This window comes from Eumetopias jubatus, unplaced genomic scaffold (genome assembly GCF_037043125.1).
Source record: "Eumetopias jubatus isolate StellerSeaLion01/CBP00866 unplaced genomic scaffold, mEumJub1_p1.0 scaffold_8, whole genome shotgun sequence".
NCBI lineage: Eukaryota > Metazoa > Chordata > Mammalia > Carnivora > Otariidae > Eumetopias > Eumetopias jubatus.
In genome coordinates, this window is record NW_028274814.1 from 26,031,412 (window position 1) to 26,054,498 (window position 23,087).

At 38.1% G+C, this 23,087-nt stretch overlaps 1 pseudogene; it reads right to left on the minus strand.

Annotated features, from left to right (window-relative positions):
* Positions 1-361: 361 nt before the first annotated feature.
* Positions 362-1,417, minus strand: LOC114217771 (tubulin alpha-1A chain pseudogene; annotated as a pseudogene).
* Between the last annotated feature and the right edge of the window lie 21,670 nt (positions 1,418-23,087).

Below are 23,087 nucleotides of genomic sequence, written 5' to 3' on the forward strand. Positions count from 1 at the left end.
ATGTTGTGTTAGCCCATTCACTCTTTTTTTTTTTAAATATTTGATTATTATATTATTTTTCTAAATTTCATTTGGTTGCTCTTTAATATTTGACATCTACTCTTTAATTTCTGATATTTTACCTCCTTCTTGAGACTTCCTATTTTTTTCCATTTGTCCATTTGTGTTTATAAATAGCTCCCTGAAGTATTTTCATTATGGTTGCTTTAAAAATTGTATCAGTTAATTTTTTTTTTCACCTAAGACAGGGAATACTTTATTCAAACCCATCAGAGAAATGGACACCTTGGGTCTCTAATGAAGTGTTGTGTTTTAAAACATATACTTTGGCCAGGTCTCCACCAGGTACCATAGTGGGGAGCTAGTAATTAATGCCCACATTTTTAGCCAGTGGGGCACTAGTCCACAAACTGGATGGTATGCTTGGTTTTGATGGTGGCAATGGCATCACTGACATCTTTGGGAACCATGTTGCTGCAGTACAATGGGCAGAAAATGGTACATTTACCATGGCAAGGTCACTTTTCACCATCTGGTTGGCTGGCTCAAATGATGCACTGGTGATTTCTGCTACAGAAAGATGTTCATGGCAGGCTTTCTCAGCAGAGGTGACCGGGGAATATGTGGCCAGAGGGAAGTGGATGCAGGGATAGGACACCAAGTTGGTCTGGTAACATTCAGGGCTCCATCAAATCTGAGGGAAGCAGTGATAGAGGACACAATTTGACCTAAGAAGCTCTTCAGGTTAGTGTAGGTTGGGTGTTCAACATCAAGGGTTCTAGGACAGACATCATAGATGGCCTCATTGTCTACCATGAAGACACAATCAGAGTTCTCCAAAAGTAGTGTGGCTAGTGAAGATGGGGTTGTAGGGCTCAACTGCAGCTGTGGGAACCTGGGGGGCTGGGTAAATGGAGAACTCCAGCTTGGACTTCTTGCCATAATCGACAGAGAGACATTCCATCAGAAGCAAGGTGTACCTGGGACCACTTCCCCCTCCAAAGCTATAGAAAACCAAGAAGTCCCGAAGACTTGCGCACTGGTTGGCCAATTTCCAAATTCGGTCCAAGACAAGGTCAATGATCTCCTTGCCAACAGTGTGGTGCCCTCGGGCATAGCTATTCGCAGTATCTTCCTTGCCTGTGATGAGCTGCTCAGGGTAGAAGGGCTGGTGGTAGGTGCCAATGTGAACTTCATCAATGACTCTGGGTTCCAGGTCTACAAACTCTGCCCTGGGCACATGCTTACCAGCATCCATCTCACTGAAGACAGTGTTGAAGAAGTCATCTCTTTCCCCAGTGGTCTTGTCACTTGGCATCTGACCATTGGGCTGGATGTTGTGTTCTAGGAAATAGAGCTCTCAGCAGGCACTGGGGACACCAGCCTGGTCAACATGGATGGAAATGCATTCATGCATAGTTGCTGCCAAGCAGATGGAGGAGAGGACGGGGAGAGATTATTGCTTCTTACATTGTTACTCTTAGATGGTCAATGTAAGAGAACCTTTAAAAACCACGTCAGAGAATTCTAATATCTATGTCATCTCGGTGTTGGAAACTGGATTTTTCTCACTCAATTTTACGTCTCTTTTCTTCTTTGCCTTACTCCTGCTGAGGGTGGGTGGTGAAAATCCTACTCCAGTAGCCCTTCTGTCACATCACCCCAGCAGGGAGGGAAAGGCTACCACATTGCCCCTGAATGGGGGTAGAGATCCAGTCTCCTGTGTGATCTACACTGACACTATGGAGCTTGGGAGTATTTTGTTATAGCCTGCCAAGGGTAGAAGTCTAGGCTCCACCTGACCTTGGCTAGAAGGAGTAGGAAGAGGACTACAGTTTTCCTTTGGTGTTTGGAGTAGGGCAGTTATTGTCTAAAAGTATTCTTTTGTTAGGCTCCCTCTTTCCTATCTTTTGGCTAGAAAGAAAACACTTTTTCCCAGGCATATTTTTTTTTTCCCTGCACCGGTTGACATTTCCCAGTTGCCAGCTTCTCTAGCAACCTGTATGGATGTATAAGACAAAAAACAGAACAAAACAAAACCCAAAAACAAAAGACTATCATCACTGTGTTATTCCTTGGGTTCCAAGGTCCCTAGCCAGTCTACCTTCTTTATCAAATACCTTTCAGAGTCTTCTTTCATTTGTTTAATATATAATGTTTAGTCATTCTTAGCAGGAAGAAGGAAAAAGTTTATATATTGCATCTTCCTGGAACCAGAATATCCAAGTATTCTACTTATAATTACAAAGAGTTCATTCTTGTTCTGATTGTTTCCCTTTGTTTTCCAGAACATCTTATTTCATATCTTGTCTCTCTAATGACAGTAATTATAGTTGACTTTTTTTAAGTTGTCCTTTCTTCAGACAATTTTCTATATTTATTCCAGTTTTTTTTAATTCTTCTCCCTCTTCTATTTTTCCATACTAAAAATTCCAGGAATTTTTTTATTATTTTGGTAATTTATTTTCATATTATATCATAAGAATTTTCCATGTCATTACATATCTTTTATAATTATAATTTAATATTAATTCCTCTACTTGTTCATTTCTCATTCCCATGACTATTTTAGAACCTATAGCATTCTTCATTTCATATTTTTAGACTTAATTTTTTAGAGTAGTTTTAGGTTCATAAAAACTTGTGATCAAGGTACTGATACTGTCCATATACCCTTCCCCTATACCTGAGTAGCCTCCCCCATTAACAGCATTATTCATCAACATGATGCATTTGTTACTAAGGAGGAACTTACATTGACTCATCATAATCACCAAAGGTTCACAGTTTACCTTAGGGTTCACTGGTGTTGTACATTCTATGGGTTTGTACAAATGTATAATGACATATTTTCACCATTATAATACACAGAGTAATTTCACTGCCCTAAAAATTCCCCATCCTCTATTTATTCATCCCTCCCCTGTCCCATAACTTCTGGTAAACACTGATCTTTTCATTGTCTCCACCATTTTGTCTTTTCCAAAATGTCATAGTTGGAATAATATAGCATGCAATATTTTCAAATTAATTTCTTTCACTTAGGAACATGTATTTAACTTTCCTCCATGTCTTTTCACACTTTAATACATCGTTTCTTTATAGCACTGAATAATATTCCATTTTCTGTATGTATCACAGTTTATTTATCCATTCACCTACCGAGGGACATCTTGGTTGCTTCCAAGTTTTGGCAACTATGAATAAAACCACTATAAATATCTGTGTACAGATTTATGTGTGGACATAAGTCTTCAACTTGTTTGGGTAAATACCAAGGAGCAAGATCACTAGATCATATGATAAGAGTATGTTTAGTTTTGTAAGAATCCACCAAACTGTCTTCTCAAGTGGGTGTACCATTTTGCATTCCCATTAGGAATGGGATGAGAATTCCTGCTGTTCCATATCCTTACCAGCATTTGGTGTTGTCAGTATTCTTGATTTCAGGAATTTTAATAAGTGTGATTCATTCAATTTCCATTTCTATGATAACATATGATCTGGAGCATCTTTTTATATGCTTATTTTTACATCTGTCTGTATATATATATCTTCTTTGGTAAGGTGTTTGCTAAGGTCTTTGGACATTTTAATTGGGTGGTTTTCTTACTGTTCAGTTTTGAGATTTCTTTGTATAGTTTTTTTTTTTAAGATTTTATTTATTTGACAGAGAGAGAGACAGTGAGAGAGGGAACACAAGCAGAGGGAGTGGGGGAGGGAGAAGCAGGCTTCCCGCTGAGCAGAGAGCCTGATGTGGGGCTTGATCCCAGGACCCCAGAAACATGACCTGAGCCGAAGGCAGACACTTAACGACAGAGCCACTCAGGCGCCTCCGAGATTTCTTTGTATATTTAAAAGATAACATCCTTTATCAGTTGTCTTTTGCAAATATTTTCTCCATTCTGTGACTTATCTTCTAATTTGCCTGACATTGTCTTGCACAGGGAAGATTTTGATGAAGTCATGCTTATTGGTTATATATTTCATGGGTCGTTTCTGGTATTGTAGCTAAAAAGGCATCACCGTGCCCAAGGGCATCCAGGTTTTCCCCTATGTTATCTTTTAGGAACTTTATAAGGGGACTCATTTTTTAAAAATGGGACACTAAAAATTTGATTGGAATTTCTGTGTAAGTGGTCAGGGCTTATCAACCACTGGGTTTATTATAGTGTGAATATATGAAAAGTTAGCTTTTTAAATTGAGGATAATACACAATTGTTGATATATAGATGTCCCTTTCTTCTGGGGTCGTTTAGATTCTCTAGTCCTCCAATGCTGTGCCTTAGTTAAGATAAGCCATAATCCCAGCTACTTAACATTCTAAAAATGGGTACAGCAAGAGAGATGGGTGCCCAAATATCTATGTAGATTTTCATCTAATCTTTATCTTCAACAACTGTCTTTTCTTCCCACATCTTCTCTGTGTCTTCTCTCATGTCTCCTGGTTACCCTGTCTCTCATATCACCAAAGTCTCAAAGTCTGCTTTATGTCTAGTCTCCCACCAACAGAAGGGATAGTTGACTGGTCTAAACATTCCATATCCATATTTTCAACAAATTCTTATGGTTTCAACTTAGCCCCTGGCCTACTACTCCGGGGGTAAGCTGGGTTTCCAATCCCCAAGCATTTGGGGGATTCTATGGGAAAAAAGATTTGCCTTTTATTAGTATTAACCTCTAGCCACCCAAGTTATAAATCTCCTCCATTAACCAAGCAAGTGACTGCTCTTTCATCTCATTTATATCTTGCAAATTGTTAGAATTATTTATCTGCTATTATCTCTTCTCTTTTTCTTTTTGTCTTTGTGAATTTTTTTTTTCTTACTGACATTTTAATGGAATTTAAAGAAGAAGAAATAAGTAGGTATGGTCACTATGCCATATTAAGAAGTTTTACACTACCACTATTTACATCTCTAAGATTTGCACTATATGTTAAAGATTCCTATTGGGTCACTAAATAGTTGATATTGTATGCTAAGTGAGGTTGATTAGCTATGATTATCATAACTTACCTGAATACTTCAGTGTATTCTCTTAATGTTCTGTGTTTGAAACTATTATACTTTAATCATATATTAAGCTATGTATGCCAAGACTCATGAATAATATAATCACTAATACATAATTGCATTTTTACCTTTAAAGGACCAAGTAAACTTCAGACAAACAATGGTAGGCTAAGGCTATAAGTTCATTTAAGAGTAAATTTATTAAAATGAGGAAAGACAAAACCATGACTTACTAATTAATTTTGAATTTGTCTTGGTAATCATAAAATATAGTGAAGAGTCACTAAAATTTTTTCTAGGTCTTCATTTTTTATTAGTAGTTTGAACTACTGAATTCATGTATTTGTACTATACAAGGTGAGCAAGAACGCTCATTTTAAATGATAGTTCATTGATTTGCACATAACCCTACTTAGTTCTCAATGAGCCTAGTATAATTTAAATGCTCAGATACTGCTGTTTTATTTTCCCTAGTTACCTACTCAAAACTTAAGCCCTCTTTAGGGTAACTTCTCCCATCCCTTCAAATATCGCTGGGCTACATCAGGAGCTGAATCATCTGTCTATGGTATCAATATGCATCATTGCTCCTTACCCCCTTAGCACTGCTTCCTTCATAAATCATCTCTTCTGATCCAAGCTCAGTTTGAAACCTCAGCTCACTTTGGTCATTTTAAGATTTGACCAACCGCTGTTATTTCTATGTGCCTTTGAAACTTAGCTTTAGGCATCTTCTGTCCTTGTGTTAGTTGCTATATCCCAGTGTCACTGTTAATACTTGCTTTTGTAGCTTCTGACTCAGTGCTGATGATTACTATGGCTGCATCTGGTCCAGGGTCTGCCCTGCACCACCTCTGACTTCTGCCATTCTGACAACTCATGGGTGCACAATTCTGCTGACCACTGTGCCTGTGGGAGCAACAGTACTCAGTCTGGGGTAAGGTAAAAGGGAAATGGACTCCTCCTGTATGCAATGGCAGAACTTTGTGATTCCAAGGGGAATGCTGTGTGCTTTCTAACATGTTGCAGCGTTTAGTAAACACCTCTCTGATATCACTCATGGGCATTTTCTCTCTGACTAGAACACGCATTTTAGGTGGCTGTGTCAGAACAGAATCCAGACCTAGAACCTAGACCTTTTGATCCTAATTTTCATATGCCAGTGGTTTTCACCTGGAGATAGTTATACCCCCACTCTTCCCAGGGGACATTTGTCAGTGTGTGGAAACACTGATAGCTGTCATTATTGCATCTCATGGGTAGAGGCCAGGAATGCTCCTAAATGCTCTACAAAGCATAGGTCAGCTCAGCTCTCCACAAGGAATTATCCACCTCTGTGACAATATGGAGAGACTATATAATACTATGGATGGACGGACCTAGAGAGTATGCTAAGTGAGATAAAATAAAGAAAGATAAATACCACATAAGCTCACTTACAGGTGGCAACCAAAAAACCTAACAAATGAATAAACAGACAAAAAGCAGAATCAGACCTATAAAGACAGAGAACAAATGGATGTTTGCCAGAGGAAAGTGAGGTTGGGGGACGGGAAAACTGGATGAGGAGGAGTTGGAGATACAGGCTTCCAGTGACAGAATGAGTGAGTCAAGGCAATAAAAGGTAGAGCGTAGGGGATATAGTCAATGCTATCGTAACAGTGTTGTATGGTGACCGAAGGTAGCTACACTTGGGGTAAGCACAGCCTAACATATAAACTTGTCAAATCACTATGTTACACACCTGAAATTAATGTAACATTGTGTGTCAACTATACTCAAATAATAATAATAAAAAAAAAAGTCAATTGCTTCAGGATGGAGAAAGCCTGTCATGAGGAATACAATGGAATGGGTAGGCCCACCCCAGTTATGACAAGGAAATCCTGAGAACTCTAATCTCTCTGTGGATGATTCGGATTTTTCTCTGCAGAAATAAAAGCTTTAGAGATGTTCTGAAATGAACTCACTATATATATAGTATATATGTATTTTTAAGTCCTGAAATGTTATAACGAGTTTCCCATGTCATAATGGCTACAGAATTTGTGGAATGACATGAGGGAACACACAAATCTAAATCCTAACTTTTTAGCAAGTTTCTATCGTATTAATTTTTGCCTGGCAAAAGATTTCCTTTGGTTTTAAAAATAAATTCAAACAAAGGGAGGTAACTGTGGGTTAAGATGATATGATCTAGACTAACATGCCTCCTTTCAGCTGTCTACAAAGGTGTAAATTTTTTACAAGTATGAAAATGTCCAAGAGCAGTAGAAACAAAGGCTAACAAGAGACCTGGTAGCATCTGAAAGAATTTCCGATAAATGGGAATGAATTGAGATTAAAAGCCACGGAATCTGAGTTAGAAGGCCCTGGCTGAATGGGAATGAATTAAATAAGCTTTCAGCTTTCTTTTACTGTTTGGCATAGTTAAGGAGCACAGTGGTTACACCAAACAGAAATCTGAGAATTCCCTTGCCACTTTTGTCCACAGCCATGATGTGAAAAATAAACTATGAGACAGCCAGAAATATGTCTTCTTTTTATACTCTCATTTCCACCCACTTCAACCTTTTGTATTTTCTTTCCATCCCTAACTTCCAACATGCAGTATTGGAAGAGGAAGGGAGGGTGATAGCATTTTGATCCCGAAATGTATATATACAGCCATGCAAAATACTAAGGGTAGAGGCAGACCTTCTGGGTGAGTCCCAGAAGGCCTGCACACTTCCAGTTCTGTCCCGTATTGAATTTGGACAAAGAAATGCATGAAAATGCTTCTTTGGCAAAGAATTTGGCCATCTCAACCTTAGCAGACTTATATTCTGCTCAAAAGGTCACACTTGGTGAGTTCCTGTCTGATAATACAAGCTGTATTTAGGGATGTCAAGAACAATCTTCCACCTATCTCAGACGTGAGAAGGGGAAACATGAGACATCTAAGTAGACAGTGAAGGCTGAGGATGTTGTCTGTTGACATGCCTGGGGATAGGGTAGGTGGCCTGTATTAGTTTCCTATTGCTACTTACCACAAACTTAAAGGTTTAAAGCAACACACATTTATTATCTTAATCTCAAGGTCAGAAGTCTAACATTTGTATGACTTGGCTAAATTCAAGGTGTTGGCAGGGCTGTACTCTTTGTGGAGTCTCTACGGGATAATCCTTTCCATCTCTTTTTCAAAGAAGAACTTTGCAGATATGAACTGGTTAAGGATCTTGAGGTAGATTGTTCTGGATTACCGCTTATTGGATTCTCTTTCAGGTAGACTAATTTACATGCCACAAATTCCAGGTTTTCTGTTTGTGTATTCTTTGGGGGAAGTACTATGTAGTAGGCGTTCGATGGCCCCCAGAGATATTCAAGTCCTGGTTCCCCAGACCTGTGAATATGTTACCTTGTAAGAAGAACTTTGCAGATATGAACTGGTTAAGGATCTTGAGGTAAATAAGGAGAGTTAAATGTGAATTCCTATTTCTCCCCACGATAGGAAGAATAGGCACTGCTTCCCTCAGCACTCACACTGCTCCCTCACAGTATGTAGCCGTGCGAGGCTAGACAGCACTTACAGATGTATTAGATCATCTGTGGACACAAAACAGTCACAAACAGCTGGTTCTGTCTCAGACTACAAGCAAAAAGACTCAAAAGCAACCCTTCATCTGTACTCTCTCTAGACTTTCCTTGTACTTCCCTTCACTGGTTTCTCTAACTAAGATGCTTTCCCAACTTGTCCCTTTAGCTCTTCTTGTTCCTTTTTTTTTTTAATAGCTGTTGAGAACTTACACTGTACCAAGTATTACTCCAAATACTTAGTAGGTATTATCTGATTTAAATCTCTCAACAATATATAAAGTAGTATTCTTATCAGACACAAATTAGGGACACTCTCCTTCACACTCTCTCATCCCTGGTGGATTAGCAGAGCAGGATCAGATACCAGGCACAGTGCTGATACTCAATGTATTAAATAAATTGAATGAAACACCAATGTTTTATTTTTTTTTCCTGATAAGACTGAGATGGTGGGGCAGAGTTGGATATTTCTGTTTCATTTAAAATTCTTATCAGTCTCAAATCCTATCAGTAGATGTCACTTAATCGGAAGTGGAAAAGCTTGTGACTACCCTAAGAATCATCATGAAACTAATGTGTTCATCTGTCATTGGAATTGTCAATTTGTCAGTATATATACAAACACAAACCTATGACAGTCTGGAAACCCTAGCAGAACATGGAAGATAACAGCAAGGCAGAAAGAAAAGACCCTTGTTTTAGAAAAATAAATCATAATACTTTTCCCTATTGCCATTCTTTCTTCCCATTTTGTTCTTCTACTGTTATTGACTTCCTGGTCTTTGGTTTCTGCATGTTTATACATACAGTGTGAATCTGAAGAAATGAGGAACAAAAACCACTTAGTGGAAGACAAACCTGGGTTCCATTCTTGGCTTTGCCAATCACTGCATGTATTTCTGTGATTCCGTGCAAGCACCTTCTTTTTTGCAACAGTTTCCTCATTTGTAAAATGGAAAGAAAATGGCCTGTATTTTTGAGGTTTGGTTTATGTTACAGAGTTGATGGCCAATTATTGCTAAATTATTTTGCTGGTATTATTTTTGATATTGCTATTCAACTCAGCATATTTGAGGATTTAATAAGTAAATATCTTGAGAGTTTTTAGAACAATGTCAGGCAAAAAAATTCATTTCATATAAGTTTTAGCTATTAGTATTTTTTAAAGCAATTTTTAGTTTATTAATCAGCTTATCTTTGCTTCATGGTTTCTGCCAGTGCTTTAAAACCAGTGTTCCCATTTCTCATCTAAGAAAGTATCTAGACTTTATACTCAATCTCACTGCTTTGTAATACTGGCATGCTTCTCCTGATATTATTTAACACCCTTGACATGACCAATTCCAGCTAAGCTCATAACATATAAAAACATCCTTCCACCTAAATAGCCTCCTGGAATTAGCTTGACCTCTGCTGACTCTCCTTTGGTCTACCATAGCGAATACCCCAGTATGACAAGACCCTAGGCTCTATGAATATTATAAAATCATAAAGCCAAGACATGATTTGATAAGTTGTTGCTCTGTGCATGAAAATACTTCTCTATGTCTCATTCTCAATCGTGATAGTCTAGAGTCGGGCATGACAAATATTTTCTGTAAAGGGACCAGATATGAAATATTTCAGACTTTGTAGGCCAGACAGGCCATGTGGCAACTGAGATACAACACAGAAGCAGCCATTAAAATATGCAAATGAATAAGTGTGGCTGTGTACCAATAAGTACTTACAAAAGTAAGTGACAGGCTGGATTTGACCCACAGACCATACCTGGCTTATCCCTGTCTTAGAGCACGCATTTTTCATCAGGGGTGATACTACCCACAGCAGGGTATAAATTGGATCTTGGGGGGCAGCAAAAATTCTTACTCTTTCTGTACAAAGCATAAATGATATACATATAATACAAAAACAGATTCTGGGTTGAGTAATGTCTCCAAAAATTCATGTCTACTCAGAACCTGAATGTGACTTTATTTGGAAATAGGGTCTCTATAGGTGCAATCAAGTTAAGATGAGGTCATACTGGATTTAGGGTGGGCCCTAATCCAATGACTGAAGCATTTGTAAGAAGAGGGAAGTTTGGCTGGAGACCAGCACAATGGGAAGATGGTGTTAAAGACACACAGGGAGAATACCATATGATTGAAGTGATGCTTCTACAAGCCAAAGAATGTCGAGATCACTTGTGACCAAATAAATAAATAAATAAATAAATAAATAAAATAAAATAAAAATTAAAAAAAATAAAAAGGCAAGCTAGAAAGAAGCAAGAAAGATCCTTCTCTATAACCTTCAGAAACATCATGGTCCTGCCAGCATCTTGTTATCAGATTTCTAGCCACCAGAATTTTGAAACAACAAATTTCTGTTGCTTTAAGCAATTTGTGTTAATTTTGTTACGGCAGCCGTAGAAAAGTAATACCACAGATACACAGAATATCTGTGGCATTAAAATTTCATAGGAATATGAAGGTGATTATGGGCAAATATTTTAAAAAGCTCCCAGGGGTTGATAAATTAAAAAAATATGTTGAAAATCATTGCTGTAGATGTACTGTTTTGCTGATCAGTTTGACAGGGTTTCAGACAAGAACTAGAATTTATTTTTTAAAATATTTTCTGCTTGGGCGCCTTGGTTGCTCAGTTGGTTAAGCGACTGCTTTCGGCTCAGGTCATGATCCTGGAGTCCTGGGATCGAGTCCCACGCTGGGCTCCTGGATCAGTGGGGAGCCTGCTTCTCCCTCTGACCCTCTCCTCTCTCATGTTGTTTCTGTCTCTCTCGCTCTCTAATAAATAAATAAAATCTTTAAAAAAAATAAAATAAAATACTTTCTGCTTATTTAATCCCCCCATGTCCACCCCTTCAAACACCATTGATTGAATTTCATCCTGAATCCTTCTCTCTTGTTCCAACTACGGAATGATGACTTTGCAGTTCATCAGATGGATTTAACCTTTGTCTTGTTTACATTTATCCTAAGGGATGAAAACCTGGAATGATAAGAATTGAAGTGCTGATCTCAAATTAGGGAGCTTCTCAATGTCTAATACACTAAAGAATTTGGCTGTTCCAATTCTAACTTCCAACAGGAGGTGGAATGAGATATAAAAGAACCATAACAACTTCCAAATTCCAGGACACTACTGAATTTATATTCATACTATCAGATTATGAACTAAGTTCTGAGAGCTCAATATTTCTAAGCCTAATTTAGAGAACAAAGCTGAAGCCTGGAGATGCTAAGAAAATTCCTCAAAGTTATAAAGGTCTGAATTGTCAGGTGTGGATCTGACACAGGTTATTGTATTTTTAATACTGTGTTACTTTGTATCTGAGGCCCACAGGAAAGAAGAATATAGGGGAACCACACCTAAATCTGCCATCACAGAGGTTATGACTCTTACTTAGATGCTCATACCAGAATGAATGATACTTGGAGGGTGAAAAACAGAGCTTCCATACTTAGAAATTATCCCTTTTTAAAAAGATTTTATTTATTCATGAGCTCAGAAATTATCTTGATAGGTCAGCCAGAAACTACCTGATGGCCAGCCACCTATGCAGGTGGGAAACACCTCACTCCAAATGTCCCAGATTGAGCTATCTTGGGCTTAACTCCTGAAAATTCCCATCTCTCATATCACCCTCCTATGTCCCCAAAACGACAGCATGTTTTATTTAATAAATGTTAAGAATCTTTAATATGCAGGAACTCTTCTAGGGCTTGTAGAAAGGCCAAAAAAAAAAAAAAAAGGAAAAAACCTGGGTTCTCCTGGAGCTTATATTATAGTCAGAGTGGAACAGACAGACAATAAATAAGTAAAAATATAGAGCATACCATAGGGTGCTATGAGGTGGTTAAGAGCACAGAAGAAAATGCATGGCTCCAACACATACGTGTATGACCTTAGTCGAGTCACCTCTGTGTACTTCAGTTTCTGCATTTGTAAAATGAAAAGAGTACCAGAACTTGCCAAATAGGATGGTTGGAAGGACTGGTAGAGGGGACACACTAATATCTCAGCCTGGAACACACACCTCATTAACTCTTCCCATATGAAGAGAAACAAAGCCAGAGGTGGCACATGGTGGAGGTGGGGATGGCTGAGGAAGATGAGGCTGAGGCTGAGGAAACTCTGGTTTGGGATCTTGCCTCTGTCACTTACTGTTACCTTGGAAATATCTAACCTCTCCTGAGTCTTTGTTTTTGTGTTTTTTTGTTTCGGTAGGATATAAAACAGAACTATGACTACTAACCATGTGGATTTGAGAAAGAATGGGATGCAGGTTTGAGATGTAAACTCAGAGTTAGGTTAAAGCTCAAAGTGGCATGGACACAGAAAATGGAACTCATGACTCTTTGTTTTCTTCTTTATCCCTCAGCCATGGTTGACAGGGAGGACTTTCCCAAAGTCCTAGATGGAGAAGACTGGCAGCATTCCCATGTGGCCCAAATCTCTCTAAAGAAATGTCAAAGGACTTGAGATCAGCGCTGGTCTTTTACTCTTGCCATTTAATAGGGCTCTCCTCTCCAAATAATACTCTTTAAGAGTATCATTAACTATCTCTATTTGTGGATAATTTGCGTCTTGCAGTATGTCTCAGCTCAGGCTGCTGTAACAAGTATACCTTAGATTAAGTGCCTTAAACAAGAAACATTCATTTATCACACCTCTGGTGGCAGAGAAGTCCAAGATGAGAGAGTCGAGTCGGCAGATCCATTCTCTGGTAAGAATACTTCCCAGTTTGCAGATGGCCATCTTCCTCTTGTATCCTCATATGGTGGAGTGGAAACAAGCTCTCTAGTAGCTTCTTTAAGAGCACTAATCCCAAGAGGGCTCCACCCTCATGACCTAATTACCCCTCTAAGATCCCCGCCTCCAAATAGCCTCACATTGGAGATGGCGGTATCAAATATGATCAGGCTGGTGAAGAGATCAGTGCCACACACTACATTTTGAGCATATTTTGGTCTGTTAGAAGAAACTGCCTCCCAAAATTTTAAAGAAAGAAAAACATATATGTACAAAGAAGATGGTGGGATCAATAAAAGAGTTTTTTGGGGGGGACACAAGCATTCTTTCCATAGCACATATCCCTATGAACCCTGGCTCCACATTCACAACCATATCATCAAGCATTATATGAGCTTTAATTCTTATCCATAACCTTAAAATGACATAACATGACTCCCAGAGATTAATCTTGGGGAGACCTCAACCACACTACCTGTTACTTCAGAGTAGTGACAAGTGGATTCACCTATAAGTCCTTGCTAAAATTCCACTATTCTTTATTTTTTCCCTAAACAAGTGAACATACTTCTTTTTAAAAGTACCTATTTGCCAAGTCAGTACTTTTTGTACCAAAGATACTGTTATCCTTTGATATAATCATTTCTTGTTAAGTCTAGAATCAGAAAATCAGCAATTATGCCTTTTTCTATCTAAGTGGAATGAGGTCATATGTTTAAATAATAATAATGACAAAAACATAATTCATCAGTCCACAGTTGGTTCTCAATGAAAAAAAAAAAGCAACCTACTCTGTCTTTGTTTAAACATCTTCATCAAATTACATAAGGTGAAAAAACAAGCCAGAAAAGATATGGACAGTTCTGTTCTATGTAACACTTAACAAATTTTCAAATACCTATCTAAATAAATCTTTGGAATTTTTCTTAACCATTCCATAATAGAACCTTCTGGAATTAAGCATATCTATATGAGGCATCATGCTATGACTCTGTTGAAATCAATTTTACATATACACATACACAAATATACACATACACAACTGACCGAGCCACTGACTGAGAGCCTATAAAGTATGAGAAATTCTCTTTTGACAGAGAACTACCTATTTTAAGAGTTTTTTTTTTAAGTTTTATTATTGAGGTAGAGTTGACATACAATGTTAGTTTAGGTGTGCAACATAGTGAGTCAACAATTCAATACTCGGGCTCCTGGGTGGCTCAGTTGGTTAAGCAACTGCTGTTGGCTCAGGTCGTGATCCTGGAGTCCTGGGATCGAGTCCCGCATTGGGCTCCCTGCTCGGCAAGGAGCCTGCTTCTCCCTCCAACACTCCCCCCTCTCATGTACTCTCTCTCTCTCATTCTTATTCTCTCAAAATAAATAAACAAATCTTAAAAAAAAAAAAAACAATTCAATACTCTACTCAATGCTCACCACGATAAATGTAGTTAACATCTGTCACCATGAACAATATTACAATATCATTAACATATTCCCTATGCTGTACTTTCCATCCTTGTCACTTATTTTATAACAGGAAATTGCGACCTCTTAATCCTTTTCCCCCAAGATTTAGTAAATATACATAATGGAATATTACTCAGTCTTAAAAAAGAATGATCTTACCATTTGCTACAGCATGGATGGAACTAGAAGGTGTCATGTTAACTGAAATAAATCAGTGAAAGACAAATGCCGTATGATTTCACTTACTGTGGAATGGGAAACAGACTAACAAAACAAAAAAGAAAAGAAAGAAAAGAAAACAGAAAGAGACTCACAAAGACAGATGAGAAAGTTGTGGTAGCCAGAGGGGAGAGCATTGGAGGGATGTGAAAATTAGGGCAAAAGGATAAAGATAAAGCAACTTCCTGTTATAAAATAAGCTACCTGTTAATATAGTTAAGGCTTAGGCATTTATTGAATTTCTTAAGATTTATTACTTTCATATTATGTGGGTTCTTTTTTTTCAAATTTTACCAACTTTTATGACTTTATGTTTAAAAAGACGGCTATCCAATTCTGAAGGATGCCCATTTCCTTCAACCACTTCAATAAGTTTAACAGAATCTTTTCCTCAGCCGCCATTTTGATTCTGTGTTGACAGTGCCCGGTGATTTGTGATGCAGGTAACCGTGGCTGGGCCATTAGGACAACTTAGGTATAAATGCTTTAGGCTGTTAGCGTCAGAAGATCCCATAAAGAGAGAAGCAGGCAGGGGGGCATCTTTCTTGATATCAAAAGAACTGTGGGGTTAGTCTACTGCTGGTCTTGATTGAGCATCTCAATAATGCCACCAGGGCTGGCAGTCTTTGTATCCTTGAAGGTCTGCTTTTAGTATTCGTGGAGGTCACAAGATAGCTGCAAAGCTCCAGACACCACCTTTGTGTTCAAACTCAGAATATGGGAAAAGGAATAGCACCAACACATTCCTCCTGCATGGTCAGAAAATTAAAAGCCTTTCCAGAAGGCCTCCATTTCATTGGCCACAACAGAAATCCACACAGCAACACAGATTAAAAGTCACAGTAAATCATCATGGAAGGCCAAATATGATGTAGTAGGTATTCTTTAGAATTCTCTTGTTTTAATTTTATGTGTACATTTACTGTAAGAGTTTTCTATACATTCATGTTCCCATCAATATGGTCACTACAACAGTATGCTCCTGGATAAATGGAATGGAGGAATGTTTTTCTGTTTTTCTGTTGGTTTGTTCTGCAAAATGCCTAGCTGGGTAACAGCTGCAATGAAGCTTTTTATAAAATGTTGATATTTAATAGTAAAGAATAACTGGATTTGTTCACTATATTCAAAAGTCATATCACTAAGTTTATTTAGCATAACCAGATATTTCACTTGCTGGAAAGAGCCAACTCACATTTCATAGAAAGGTTGTAGTCGAAATCTGTACTCTCTCCTAGAGGATTCATTTATTAATTCATTTGATAAATATTTATTATTTATATCATGGAAAATATGTCCATTTCTGGGAATAAAACTGCGTAATAGGTGGTCTCTGATTTTAAGGAGCTTATATTCTTGGAAGCTCCATGAGGGCAGAAATTTTTACACTTACACCGTGTTTTTAACAGTGAGAATAGATGTTCACCTTCTTAGCTACCATGCTTTTTAAATATAACTTTTCATATTATAATTATATGGTACATATATGTATATATTACATATTTATATATGTTCTATATAAAATATGTATTTAATAGACCATATTATGTATTTTTAAAAGAAACTTTGAAAATATATAATGTCCTAGCCCTAAATCTGATCATTTAAATCAGGATGTTTGGGGGTTGGACCTGGACATTGCTATTTTTTTAAAATTCCTTCTGTGGTTCAAGAACTGCTATTCTAGGGGAGAAGAAAAGTGAGTACACACAACTTGTCCAAATACCATTTTAGATTCTTTATACTCTCATTTACTCATCACAAAAACCCTATAATAGCGGTATTCTTACTATTTTAAAGACGAAAAAACTGTGACTAAAAGAGATTACATAACTTGAACAAAGTCATGTAGATGGAATGTTTTGGAGATAGGATTTGAACTGGACAGTCTGCCTCTTGTTCAGTATGTTATACTATTATGTGCGTGGCACATTATAGCCACTCAGTAAGTACTTGTGTAAATGAATGTATCAAAGTAGAAACAACAAATAATTAAATCCAAACGACCTTCAAGAATGTAAGAATGGTACATACCATTACAGAGATGGGTGTATAATGATAGGCTGGGGAAGCCATCTATATTGGTTTAAAACACAAATCAGGGCTCAAGGACTAATTAAAGAATTTTCAGTACCTAGGCTTGCCTTTTTATTCCTTTCCTTAATGATTTCAAATAGTGACAATTGGCATTTAGAAGGAATAGAGTTCACAGTTTTATACAGTAGAAGCTCATGTTGAAAACTTTACAATATGGATATACCCACGAATCTCACTTCCTCATGGGGTCTTCCTAGTTTTTTAAGACTTAATGATACTCCAAGTGCTATTTGAGGAAAAGAAATAAAAAAAAGCAAAGGTGTTATTGCTTTAAAAAAAAAAATTCTTGGGTGCCTGAGTGGCTCAGATGGGTAAGCATCTGCCTTCGGCTCAGGTCATGATCCCAGGGTCCTGGGATAGAGTCCCGCATCAGGCTCCCTGCTCCTTGGGAGCCTACTTCTCCCTCTGCTTCCCTCTCTCTCTCTCTCTGTCTCTCGCGAATAAATAAAAATTAAAAAAAAATTCTTGAATGAGAAACGTGGGAGATAATTTTTTTAAAGATTTTATTTTTAAGTAATTTCTATACCCAAAGTGGGACTCGAACTTACAACCCTGACATCAAGTCACATGTTCCACTGACTGAGCCAGCGAGGCGCCCCACTTTTTATAAATCAACAGAAAATAATTCTAAGCCAAAAGAATAGCATAAGTACAACAAAAAGTATGTGAACAAATAGCATTTTCAGAGAAAAATGCAAGAACTTTGAGATGACTGAAAGGTTAATCACTGATGCCATGCTTGCAGAGTTCAGAGCAGTACCTAGGGAGATGCTCCCCTGGACCTGGACCTGAAGAGTGCAAACTCTTCAATCTCTTTACCATTCTACTTTCAATGGGGCTAGCTACTGAAGGAGAGAATTTATGGGAGGCACATGGCACTCCATATTTCCCCAGCTCTTGAGGTAAACATTCATCCTTGCCAAGCAGAGAAACACAGGATCTAGTGTTTATGTCAGAAATGTATTATATAATAACAATCAGTTCTTGGCTTTCTGCAACACCCATTTAGTCCGTCAGCACTTATTGCACAAATTTAAATAGAGATTATGCAAGTACCTACCATACGAGGATGCCAACATAAATTCCATGGTGTTTCTCAAAGCAGAGTAGTACCAGAAAAGGAATGGCTGTCAATTTAATTGCATTAAAACTGGTCCCTTTGGAATATTTTATTGGAAATAAAAAGGAAATAAAATGGTATTATCTTTGTTTTTTGGCAGAATTGCATATTATAGAAACAATTTACCACTTATGAGAAAAGACCCAAGCCAATTTCAGAGTATGTCAAAGATAGTAAATACCGGAACTTAAATCTAAGTTCCATAAAATGGTCAGGGAAGAATATAGAGAACATCAAATTATAGACTATACTGGATAGGAAATGAGTCCTTCTACTAATTAAATTCTGTGTCTGTGGCAAAAGCAGTTTGTTCTTTGAAAAGGTATAAAGGACAACTAATCAACATCTATTTGCCCTTTTTACTCTTCTGACCATTGGTAATTTTTTTCTTCCAGTATGCTGTCTCTGAAAATATGTTTTACAGATATAATGGTTTACAGTTGCACCTTAGCATCGTAACACAGCACACAGACTTGCCAGTGTGCATCAAAATGGTATTTTACTTCCACTTCTTAGGGTCTCTTTCTGAAATCAAACATAAGCGCATTCTTCATCTGTCTTCAGTAAAGCATTTAAGCTATGTAGGTGCAGACTCACCAAGGAATTTCATGATAGAATGATAAGAACATCAAAAGGTTAGGCTCCACTTTTTTTCATAATACCCTCAAAGATTTTCTTCATCTACAAAATACCATCTCATAAAGAAAGCAAGCTCAATGGCTCAAGCAATAGGTTATGCTCTTGCACTGCCCTCAAAATATGAGGAACTAGCAGACAAATGCAGTAGCAATAACTTATTTTAAAGCATGGATAACATGTGATTTTCTTGCATTTTTTCCAAAAGAAAAAAATCAGCTTGGGCATGGAATTGAAAGCTTTTTCTCTTGTTGGAAATACAATGTAGAAATTGAGTCAGGCATGTGCCAACTAGGACATAGCCCAACTCATAGGTATACAGCTTCCTTTTTTTTTTCACAAGGCCAGATGATAAAAAATATATATTAATACATTAACATTAAACATAAATATATACATACATACATCTCTCTCTCTATATATATATATATATGTATATATATATGTATTTGCAAATTCTACCAAAGATGGCTGTCATGTTATTTCATAAAAGTGCCTGATTTGTCCTCTTTCTGAAGGGTGAGGTGTCCCTTATGGTTGGATGATTCCAATATGTGTTGAGAGTTGAGAGTTGAATAAAAGAAAATTTTATGCACACCATGCCTTTGACTTCAAATTCCATTTTCTAACCCCTGAAATTTCAGTGAAAAATGTTCTTTCTCTCCTGTGCTGTCAGGGAAACCTTGCTGCAGTTGTGTTTCTAACTCCTGGTACTGCTTCAGTGACAGGGTCTTGCTGATGGAATCATTCTAACTGGACTGGAAGGCATGGCCCCTGAGCCTCTGTGCTCATTTGCTTGGTGACCCCTCAATGAAGGGTGATGAATTGCCTGTTACTTTTCAAGTTTCTCAGAGACAGAGAGACTACCATAAGCTCTCGGGAGATGGTTTTAAGTGAAGTTATTTTAAAATCACCATTACTAGTTTATGGAAAATGAGTTTTACATAATTGTATCCATTCATGGTATACCAGCCTAGGTCGTTTCTCTAATGGGAGAGTTTATGTATGTGCACACACACACAAATAGCTTTGTTTTAGTAATGCTTAGTAGTAGTATTTCAAATAGGAACAGACATAATGTAGATAATGGTTTTGTGACAAACAATTCCTTCCAATTGGCAACACAGGTAATTTATTTTAGGAACAGTGGACCATGTCCACTATATCATACATCCCCACTGGAATGAAAGCCTCAAACAAGAATGTAACTTGGAAGATATTAGAAGTTGTCCTGTCTTATTTACCGTTGTACCAGCAGCACCTAGAACAGCAACTGGCACACAGTAGGTGCTCAGTAATTTTATGTTGAATCAATGATAACAGAATTCTTTAAATGAATTATAAAATCCTTCATTAAACTATTTGGGCATATTTTTGGCATTACTTGATTTATTTTTCCTTCTATGACAGTTAGCACTTACAATTAAGTTCTTATGGTCAAATACGGCCATGAAAAATATTTCTCTCAGTCTTTTGTCTTTTTGATTATTAAAATTCTCATTAAAATACATGCTAATTTCTAACAACAAGAAGAAATTAAAATAAGTGAAGAATAATACATATTACTTTTAGCGTATTCTACAGACAAATATTGTCTTTTACTATAGAGCTGTAGCTGATAGCCCAGCTTTAAGATAATTCCTAAGTGGGCTTATGGGAAGATGGCAAAGTAGGAAGACCCTGGACTCACCTTGTCCCACAGATACACCTAGATAATACCCACACTGGTGTAAATAACCTAGAAAACAACCTGAAGACTGGCAGAACAGACTGTCCACAGCTAAATGTAGAGAAGAGACTTCATCAAAGAGGGCAGGAAGGGTAGAGATGCAGTTGGGAGCCAAACTGACCCACAGGACTGTCCACAGGAGGGAGGGACACTGAAAGCAGCTAGAGGGAACAGGAGCAGATCCTATCCCAGGGACCCCAGGCACAGGGGACACTCACTGGAAAGACAAAAACCCATACCATTTGGCCTCACAAGTTTGTACAATCAGTGGGGATCAACATTGGGAACTTTAAAAATTACAAGTTCTGCTCTGGGAGAGCCAGAGAGTGACTGGAAACTGAATTCCCTGCCTTTGAAGAGACAGCACAACCAGTAGCCCCTCAGAGATACAGCACAGAAGAAATGGTTTTAAATATGCCTGAGGTATACAGAAAGGATATTTATTTACTGATTTCAGAACTTGTGCTAGAGAGGGGCACCTGGGTAGCTCAGTTATTAAGTATCTGCCTTCGGCTCAGGTCAAGATCCCAGGATCCTGGGATCAAGCCCTGCACTGGGTCCCTGCTCAGTGGGAAGCCTGCTTTTCCCTCTCCCACTCCCCCTGCTTGTATTCCCTCTCTTGCTGTCTCTGTCAAATGAATGGATAAAATCTTAAAAAAAAAAAAAGCTCATGTTATTAAAAAAAAAAAAAGAACTTGTGCTAGACAGGCAGGGATCTTTAGCAGACTTCTCCAAGAACAAAAGAACTGGCAGTCACCATTTCCTTTCCCCACCTCCCTCCCCACTGCTCCCCCACCAGACCTAGATACAGGCACACATGTGGGATCCAACAGGAACCAGCGCAGCTCCAAAACTGTCCATCTAGCTTGCAAATAGCAAGCCCAGCCCCTGTGCTCTTCTTCAGACCTGTGCCTATCAGCCTGCCCTCAGTAACTGTCCAAAGGGGCTCCAGGATGTCCTCCCTACCACAGCAGACTGGCACAGAACTTGCTAACACCATGTAGTCTGCCCCTCCAACCTGCCCTTGGCTAGAGTCCATCCAAAGCAGCATCACAAGCATGGCATTGTGCAAGCAGCCCCAACAAAAGCTAGCATCACTCCAAAGTGAATCCTGCCCCAGAGAGTGGAGATGAACACACATACACACAAGTTCAACTTTGGCCTCAGCAGTGGGCTGGGGGCAGACATCTGGTCTGACTGAAGGTCCCACCCCAAAACAAAAGCTTCTCAGGGGACAATACAGGAAAAGTGCCCTGCAGTTAGGTGCTCCTACATCACTGGCAAATGCCTGGTCAGGTTCAACTTTAGCCCAAGGCAGCCTCAGACTGGCCCACCAACAATACAGGAACCAAACACTGCCTAACGATAGACAAACAGAGCCATTACAAATGACTGGACTGAAGGAAAAAGTGGCTCAGCTACAAGAGCAGGGCACATGCAACACACACAGAGGATACCCTCAAAGCACCAGATTCTGGTGAACAGGGGATAGGATACAGCAGGGCACTACAAGACCTCTTCTTCAAAAGGTCACTACTTGCAAGAACAGGAAATGTAGCTGACTTTCCTAACACATGGAAACAGACACAGAGAGTTAGATAAAATGAGGAGACTGAAGATTATGTTCCAAATGAAAGAACAGGATAAAACCACAGCAAGAGACCTAAACAAAATGGAGAAAAGAAATATGCTTCTTAGAGAATTTCAAGTAATGACCATAAAGATATTAACTAGTCTTGAGAAAAGAGTGGAGGATCTAAGTGAGACCCTCAACAAAGAGATAAAAAACATAAAGAGAACCACTCATAGATGCAGACTTATTAACTGAAATTAAAAATACATTAGAGGAATAAATAGTAGACTAGTGGAAGTAGAAGAACGGATTGGTAAACTAGAAGACAAAGTAATGGAAAGCAATCAAGCTGAACAGTATAAAGAAAAATGAGTAATACAAAAATGAAACTAGATTAAGGGAACTTAAGTGTAACAGCATTTGCATTATAGGGATCCCAGAAGGAGAAGAGAGAGAAAAGGGGGCAGAAAAATCATTTGAAGAAATAATATCTGAAAACTTCTTGAATGTGGAGGAAGGAAACAGAAATCCAGACTAGGAGGCATGGAGAGCCCCGAATAAAATCAACTCAAGGAAGGCCACACTAAGACACATGCAATAATTAAAATGGCAAAAAATCCTGATAAAGAGAGAATTTTAAAAGCAGCAAGAAAAAAGAAGACAGTTACTAACAAGGGAAACCCCATAACGCTGCCAGATTTTTCAGCAGGAATGTTGAAGGCCAGAAGGAAGTGGCATGATATAGTCAAAGTATTGAAAAGGAAAAAAATGTTCAGTCAAGAATACTTTATCCAGCAAGGCTATCATTCAGAATAGAAGAAAAGATAAAGAGTTTCCCAGACAAACAAAGTTAAAGGATCTCATAACCAGTAATCCATCCCTATAAAAAAATGTTA